Source organism: Pinus tabuliformis, chromosome 3_2, assembly GCF_031772625.1.
Source record: "Pinus tabuliformis cultivar Carrire ecotype Pingquan chromosome 3_2, CPIR1, whole genome shotgun sequence".
Lineage (NCBI taxonomy): Eukaryota > Viridiplantae > Streptophyta > Pinopsida > Pinales > Pinaceae > Pinus > Pinus tabuliformis.
Window position 1 is genome coordinate 444,500,334 of NC_142302.1, and position 9,202 is coordinate 444,509,535.

The 9,202-nt window shown below is 30.8% G+C and overlaps 1 non-coding gene across 1 annotated transcript; it reads left to right on the top strand.

Moving 5' to 3' along the window:
* Positions 1-343: 343 nt before the first annotated feature.
* TRNAR-ACG (transfer RNA arginine (anticodon ACG)) lies at positions 344-416 on the top strand. The gene has a single exon. It is a non-coding gene; the product is annotated as a tRNA-Arg (tRNA).
* The last annotated feature ends 8,786 nt before the right edge of the window (positions 417-9,202 follow it).

Sequence of the window (9,202 nt, forward strand, 5' to 3'; positions counted from 1 at the left end):
TGTTGGTCAATCCTATTATAATTGTGATATTATGATGGTGTTGTAACCTGTTTTTTTTTAATTCCAACTGAATTTAACCAAAAATCTGCTGAAAAACCAACATTTTCTAGACGAAAATATAAACTATTTAGAATACGCCTATCATAATGACATCATTCTTCCTACTGATTGTTGTCGCACCAAGGATTCCTCTTGCACTCAGTGTCTAAACTGCATTTCAAGACCTTAAACTCTGCAAGTGATTTAATGCTAATATAACGGATGAGATGAAATGCAAAAATAGCTCTTAGCGATTCTAAATAACTCATAGATGATGCCGGATGAAGAATATGTTATTAATTATGACTCCGTGGCCCAATGGATAAGGCGCTGGTCTACGAAACCAGAGATTCTGGGTTCGATCCCCAGCGGAGTCGAAAAGCTAGCATTTTTGGGCTTACAGTAGAGCTGTTTTTATGTTTATCACAATAAGCAATAATTTACCACCACTTAATCAGCGGGGCATGTAATCGGGATTCTATGCTATATTAATAATAGTATGCGAGGTTTTGGACGTTTAAAATTAGTTAAAAAAATTAAATTAAGTCTATATATGTTAGAAGTTCTACTAAAACAAATTATTACGAACCGAAAGGCTATGAGATCTATTTCATAAACTTTTTAAAATGGCAGCGAAGAACTTTACCCAAAAATAAGATGATGTATTTCTAATTTTTATATTTTATATAAATTTTGGCTTAACCATAACATATTTTAAATAAATAATGGAAAGATTGAAAGCTTAAATTTTTTAAGAAATATGTGTGATGTTTTCACTAAAAATTCAAATAACAGATGGCAAAGAATATTTTGTAATGCAATTGTTATATATATAAATTATTGAGATTATAGATTAGTGATAGAAATAATCAGAGATATAAAAAAAGTGTCGTTAAAAAATTATGCTTATGATTTTTTTTATACAATAATTAAGAAATTTATGATTTTTTTATACAATAATTAAGAAATTTTATTATTAATAAAAAGTAGTTAAGGCTAAAAAAAAGTTATATGTTTGTTGTTAAAATTTTATTATCAATAACACGTAGTTAAGGCTTCAAATAACAGATGGCAAACAATATTTTGTAATGCAATTGTAATATATATATATATATATATATATTTTATTGAGATTATAGATTAGTGGTAGAAATAATAAGAGATATAAAAAAGTGTCGTTAAAAAAATTGTGCTTATGATTTTTTTATACAATAATTAAGAAATTTTATTATTAATAAAAGGTAGTTAAGGCTAAAAAAATTATATGTTTGTTGTTAAAATTTTATTATCAATAACACGTAGTTAAGGCTTCAAATAACAGATGGCAAACAATATTTTGTAATGCAATTGTTATATATATATTATTGAGATTATAGATTAGTGATAGAAATAATAAGAGATATAAAAAAAGTGTCGTTAAAAAAATTGTGATTATGATTTTTTTTATACAATAATTAAGAAATTTTATTATTAATAAAAGGTAGTTAAGGCTAAAAAAAGTTATATGTTTGTTGTTAAAATTTTATTATTAATAAGACGTAGTTAAGGCTAAAAAAAAGTTATATGTTTGTTGTTAAAATCATGATTTTATGTTTCTTATTTATTAATTACAAATTGAAAATGATAGATTGGATTTTAACTTCTTATCGTTATTTGTTGTGTATCTTTAAGTGGTGTTTATTTATTTATTATTGTTGTCTATGCTTATGAGATTTTTGTTTCTTCAATCATTTCCTCTTCCGTTTGAATTGGAGGGTTATTTCTATGACTTGTTGACAGACAAGAGCTTTAAAGGTCCTTTAATCCATGCCCGAGATCATATGAAAGTGGACCCTCAACTTTCAAATTAGATTGTTATATCTCCATATACCTGAAATGTTCTTCTTTAGTTTTTAAGTCATTTGAAAGAGGATCCAAAACAAAGGATACCTCCTTGGCTAGTGTTTCATTGGGGAACTGAAGAGTCCATTTGAAAATGAACTTCCTTTATATTATTAGATTTGTGAGAGTGACGAGGATATAAATGGTAATACAATATGAATAATGGAGATAGGTGTTAGAAGTTTTTTTGTACTCCAAACAAATTAAATTCTTAGATTTATGAGAATGAGGGGAAATAAATTGAAGAAGGTTGATGAAAACTCAAAAATATCATATACAAGGATAGGGAAATTCATTATAATTTATCATAATAAATTGGAAGAAAACAATCCTCTGATGCATCTTAGGATGCGACATCAAAAAGCTAATATGCTTTAGTTTAGCTCTTGCAACCAAAAGCCTTTGGAGGCTAACTCAGAATTTGGCTCTGTGGGGGATTATTATGAGATCCAAATATATGGAAGGCCCTTCCATAAAGGATTAGTTCTAATGTCCCCACAAATAAACCAAGAATGGATTAGTAGTTTGGAGAGCTTTAGTGAAGGTTTTCCTTGTGGTGGGAAGGTGGGTGGTATGGAAAATAGGTGATGGGAAAAGCATAAGGATTGGGGAGGATCCTTGTATTAGAACTATGATTACACTGAGGGGGAAGGGGGTGAATCAATGTAATGGCTAATTTAATCAATTTAAACAATTTCATAATTCATCATAACTGAAGGCATAACAGTGCAATCAATCATCACATCAATACACATGAACACCAAATATACATGGAAACCCTAGCGGGAGAAAACCACAAATCTTCTTATCTTCTTCAATCTTTAATTACATCAATTTGCAGGCACCAACCCCATGCAAGAACCAACTTGTTGTAGGCTTCAACTTGATTAAAGCACCGAGCTCTAAAATCTGCAAGCACCAACTTATTGTAGGCTCCAAACTAAATTAGGCACCAACCTCTAAAATTTGCAAGCACCAACTTATTGTAGGCTCCAAACTTATTAAGTCACCAACCTCTAAAATCTGCAAGCACCAAGTTGTTGTAGGATCCAACTTGATTAAGGCACCAACCTTTGAAATCTACAAGTACCAACTTATCATAGGCTCCAACTTGATTGAGATACCAAACTCTTGAATACACGAGCACCAACTTGTTGTAAGCTCCAGCCTAATTGTAGCACCAACCTGCTTCACCAAAACATAGTGGATCACTTTTCATGATCTTTCAAACTGGATCCACAAGCTCAAAACACAATAATTCTCCTTACAAATATGATCATATCAATGCAATTTCAACTTGTTCTTCAATCATCAATAATAACATCTTCTTCATTTCTTGTACCAAGACTAAACCTGTTCATAAGCCCTAGAAAATTTTGACAATAACAAAATAAATATAGCCTCTTTCCCTCAAAAACTTGTCTTCATGAATTTTCATGTCCCCCTTTCAGATTACAAAAAAAATCTTGCCATTTTCCCCTTTTCAAAAATCAATTTGGGCCTCAAAATGACCCACAAAAAATTATAAAAATTAATAGTTCAATAGAATGTACCTTATGATCGGTGGTCTACAAAATGCACTTTTCAGGTGCATGCTTGACAGAATGCACCCCATCAGTTCGACTCTAGTTTAACCAAATGCACTTCCAAGCCCAAAAAAAAATAGTGATCCTAACGAGACTCGAACCTGTGACCTCCCATGGCATAATCAAACTCAACACCAACTATGTTTTCAGAGGAAAAAGTGGAGGAATCAACTCACAGGATCATTTTATCAACGGGGCCCAGTTTAGGAAATTGGGGTCTGAAACCTTCTAGGAGTATTTTGAAGCATCAAACAATGTTTTTGGGGGTAAAATTTGGTCGCTTTAGTGTAACACCTACTTTCCATATTTCACACATAAAGGTCTTTCCAATGGCACAATAATTTCCTCAATCAGAGTCTATATGCAAAATTTATGCCACTTGAAAGTTGTCATTCTTGTTTTCACCACCACAATTCAAGAGGCTTCCACTTCAGCCCCATTATTCATGAAAAAGGGGCTAGCCACATGATTATGATGAATAAGACTCTAGAAGAGTCCATATTTTAAATTTGGTTAAGAGTCAAGGGAGTAAAATCTAACCACTAGTAAGCTATCAGGTTGTGTTATAACCAAACCACTACGAGGAAAGGGGGTTCCATTCTTTTCGAGTTCGTTTATTTCACAAATGGGGAAAAAATGAGAGGGATAGGGGTAAGAGCACACATAGAGGATTTGTGCACTATAGTAGCCCATGGGCCATAAGCCATATTTCTTTGTACTTGTAGTCATTTTCTATCCAGAGAAAGAGAGCAGAGTGGCCTCACCTTTTAGCTGGGTTTTCTCTCGAAATGGTTTCCCATGTTATATCTTGTGTGAAATCATGGTTTGCGAGTTTTTATTTTTTTTGTTCTCTATTTTTTGCATAACTATAATTTACATGCATATGCAATTAACGATAATCTATAGATTCAAAAATATAAAGAGAAATAAAACCCTAATAGTATAAGTTTTTTTAATTTTTAAACATAGTTTTATTAGATATATTGTGACAAACTATATAGTGGAATATCCACGGTAGTTTATGGATCATATACTAATGTCTATATCTATGTTTACATGAGCATCTTCCTTGTTTCTTCAAATGTTTTCCATATGGAATCAACTTGTGTTCCTAAGTAGATTTCATGAATCCTTGTAATTGGTAGCATTGTGGCTCTAGATCCTCCTAACTTGTTTTAGACCCGAATATTTACATATCATGCACAATATTGGGAGGTTGAGATCCCTAAAGGCATGGGAATAAATTTAAGTCTCCCTTCTACAAACTTGAAAGTTATATGAAATTGATATAACACTAGGGATAATATCCATAGGAGGATTGTATGACCTATGAATCAAGAAGGAGAAAATTCCCTTGGCTTGCAAACTCGAAAAAAAATCAAATTTGCTTTAGAAAACAATTGACACCAAGACTCAACTTGAAGAGCCTCAATTTGCCTAATTGACTATGAACCTAAAATTCATATAAAATGCATTTAATGTAGGATTTTGGAATCTATATGAACAAAAAGGAGAGGAACCTTCCTCATACTTAGAAACTATTCATACTTCCAAGCTACCCAAACTAGCATGTGGTCGAATATGATATTTCCACTCATATTCCACTTCATCTTCCAAGATACTTTTCTAGCATTACCTTTCTAGGACGTGACAACATATCATTCATCCACATACCCATGTTTCCCACATGTGATGATCTCAACACATTTATGTGGCACCACACGTGACAAATGTGGCATGTGGCACATGATCTTTTCCCTCACAGTGTTGAGGTAAAATAATTAACTAACTTGGTGTTGATGTGGAGGCCTCTTATTGCTAATGTTGTTGCTAATTTGTTCAAACACTTGGTAGTCATCCATGGATCTGGATGACTATAAAGATTCATATGAATCGGGCATGCATTCACTTGATGAATCCAAAAAACATGTTATTTTACTTTTGACAAGCAGTGGATGTCCAAATCTTATAAGAGTGACTTGATCCAATAAAATTCTTAAAATCCACCCAATTCCTGATATCCATCCAATACTAATACAATCTCGATGATGTTGAAGGTTTGTGTATAGGGAAAACACTACCAAGGCTTAAACACATGGCCTTTTCGAATGCTAAATGTTAATATCACTTTGCTACCCAATATGCTAAGACACATTTATGATTTAATATAAAGACAAGAAATTATATATTTTACGATTATAGAAGTTCCCCTACCTCACATTAAGACAAAATGCCTTCATAATTTCTGAAGGTACCTAAAAGAATCTTCTTTCTTTAATGAAGTCAAGGTTTAATGCATCCCTCCAATGTCATGCAACACTCTAACAAAAAGGCCTTACCATTATAGCTTGTGTACAAATTGTCACATGAAGAGCGTAAGTGTACATGCTACAATAACAAGACTTAAATTTCGTGTTCAAGGTATTTAAAAAGAGCTTGTAGTGATTTCCTTTGTATTTCATTTTGTTAGAAGACCACCTAGGCTAAGTCATCTCTAGTCTTTTGGAACAACTTATTTGTTTAGATCTTTACAAATGTGATAGATATTTAGATCTTTATAATAGTAGTGAAATAGTACCAAAGTGAACTACTTAATTCTTCAATTTTTTAATAATTTTTAAAAATTTAATTTTTTGTGATTTTCAAAAAAAAAATCAAGATTAATATCTTCAAATATCACATACTAATCATCTTCAATGTGAAATTCCTTTCTTAAAGCAACATTTTAATATATAACAACAGCTTCACAAATTGGATCATTAGCCCAATCCCACTAGAATTATAATATTCTATGGATGTCATTGTTCCTATTGATTCCTCTTGCCCCAAAAGAGTTAAATTGTTGAAATTTTCAAAACTTTGTAAAAGTGAAAATTTAAATAACTAACCATTAAAATTTTAAATTTTACATTTCCTAATAATTTAAGAAATTAATTATATAAAAGAATCTTAATTTAAATTGATTCAATTTCTATCATTCAGCTTTTTATATAACCCAATAAAAGTTAAAACGTATCAGAATTCTAATTCCTTCCGCTCCAACACCATATTATTTATACAATTTGGTTCTCCATTTACAACAAATTTTTAGTTTGTCTGTGCTTCCCTGTTTCTTAAATGTATATTCCGGTGGATATTGCAATGTCAAAGTATATCAATTATTTTGTTTTCCAATTCTCATATAGTTAATTTTATTTATCATATTTAAATATTTTCAAATATAAATTTATGAATTATGTTATTATAATAAAAGATAATGTTTGAACACTCTGTAACTTGATATTGAAAGTTGGTAACACAAGTCATAGATACTAGATTTCCGTTGTAGAGTGGATCTCAAGGTATTTAGAGCCTCCGTTGCCAACATTTAAGGCAGCTACAAAGTGCTTAGAGGTTATCATAAATTTAAAAAGGATTAAATTAACTTTATTTTTTTGTTGGGTGAATTTGAATGTTGTTTCACACAAGTTTGTTATGAGTCTAGTTGGGTTATTATTTAAGAGTTGAGTTAAAACATTGTCATAATATTTATTTATTTATTCAAAGTAGTGTATTAAACATTCATAATATTGTAACAAAAAACAAAAAATTTAAAGATCTTAAAATACTGGGTTAACATAAACATTTTTTAATGGAGAAAAAGTTATAAATATTTTAAAATCAATTTTGTATAACTATAATAGTTATGAATGTTCCTTATGAGGTTTTAAAGTGTAATGGAAAAATGTGGAAATTACAAATGGAATTAATAAATATTTCATATGGTATTTGTATTTACACAATTTTAATAATAATATTTTGTAATTAAATAAATTGTTTTTCATTTAATATTAAAGAATTGATCCCATTTAAATTTGGTAAATAATATCCACCCTACATCAATTCATTAAATAGTATATATTCTAATATATTCATTAATATATATACCAATCTATATAACATATTGTTTACCATGTTAAATTGATAAAAACAAAATTATAAACATTAATACAAAGTAACAAAGTATCTAACGAGCATGATTGTAGAGTACTTAAACACAACAATGTCTATCCATTATACACACTTACCTTAAATGTGAGTTGTCAGCTCACAGTTCCGCCAAAGATACATAAAAGTTCCAAGAACATGAGCATTGCATATAAAACCTTGACATATCGTTGGCAGAACCATGAACATGAGGGATGGTACCTCACAACTCGCATTTAAGACAAGCATGTCTAATGGATAAGTTTTGTCAATTAAACATTGCTTAATTTCTACCAGGATTTTCCTTGAGCTGCACAAATGACGATGTCATTGACATGCTTGATTAATGATTAATATAACAGTCTACTTATAGATGCAAAATATATGTTTCAGTGGAATATCTCTCAACAACAAGTCATATTAAATGAATCTGCCAATAGTCAACTATGACTCCATGGCACAATGGATAAGGCGTTAGTCCATAAAACCATGGATTTTGGGTTTGATCCCTAGTAGAGTCGTTGTTTTCGATTATTGGCCCTATCTCTTGTCTCCAATCCACTAATCTCTCAAGAGTCTCCAATAGAACTACATCCCGATGGATTTCAAATTCTAATCCACCTGATTAGTTGTCTCTCAGTGTCTCCAATAGAACTACATCCTGATGGCTTTCAAATTCTAATCCACCTGATCTGATGTCTCTCAGAGTCTCCAATAGAACTTCCATCCTAATGGCTTTCAAATTCTAATCCACCTGATCTATTGCCTTTGATCCGCTGGTCTCTGAGAGTCTCTCATAGAAATGCATCCTGATGGATTTCAAATTCTAATCCATATTGTTTGCAGTTCCACTGCATTAAACATAATTATTTGTTTGTGGTTCCACTCCATTAAATCTTGGATGCTTCTTAGTCAAATTCTAATCCATCTTTTTTGCAGTTCCATTGCATGAAACATAGTGATTTGTTTGTGGTTCACTCCACTAAATTTTGGATGCTTCTCACTATTTAACAAATAGTACAAGATATCGACATGTGAGATCTTACAACTTAACAAAACTCAAAACACTCAATAGTTGTATAGAACACAAAACCTCCAACCTCAAACATATATTGGCATACAACTGAATAGAACAAAAAACCTCCAACCTCAGACATATATGGCCATGCGTATTTGGTTTTTCCTTTTGCATACTCTCCTTAAATCTCTTTATTTTCCATTTTATTTTATTACTTTATTATTTATTTATTTTTATTTTTGAGAGGAAAAAAATTCTTCTTTTTCATTGATAGAAAAGAGAGTACATATACATAATACAAGTTATTTTGTTTACAATCATTTTAACACATATTACTAATGACATAAAAAATGTATATCTTTTATATCTTTCTATCAGTCTATTATCCTTCTATCATCTATTCTGTAAAATGTAGATCTTGTATTCATATGAAACCATATTATCCCCAGTTATTGTGACAAAATATAGCAGATTGTTACATCTTATATTTTCATTAAAATGTCTCCCCAAAATTTATAGCATAGTCCATGGTAAATATCACAAATCGTTCTCCTAGGAATAATTAATGTTGCCAACATTAATCAAGACATCTAGATCAAAAAAATGAAAAGTAGAACTTACAAGACTCCTTGGAGACACCTCGCTTGGAAAGAAGATCTGCAATCATATTTTTTTCCCTGTATATATGATCAAATTGTATGTGTTGGAAAGT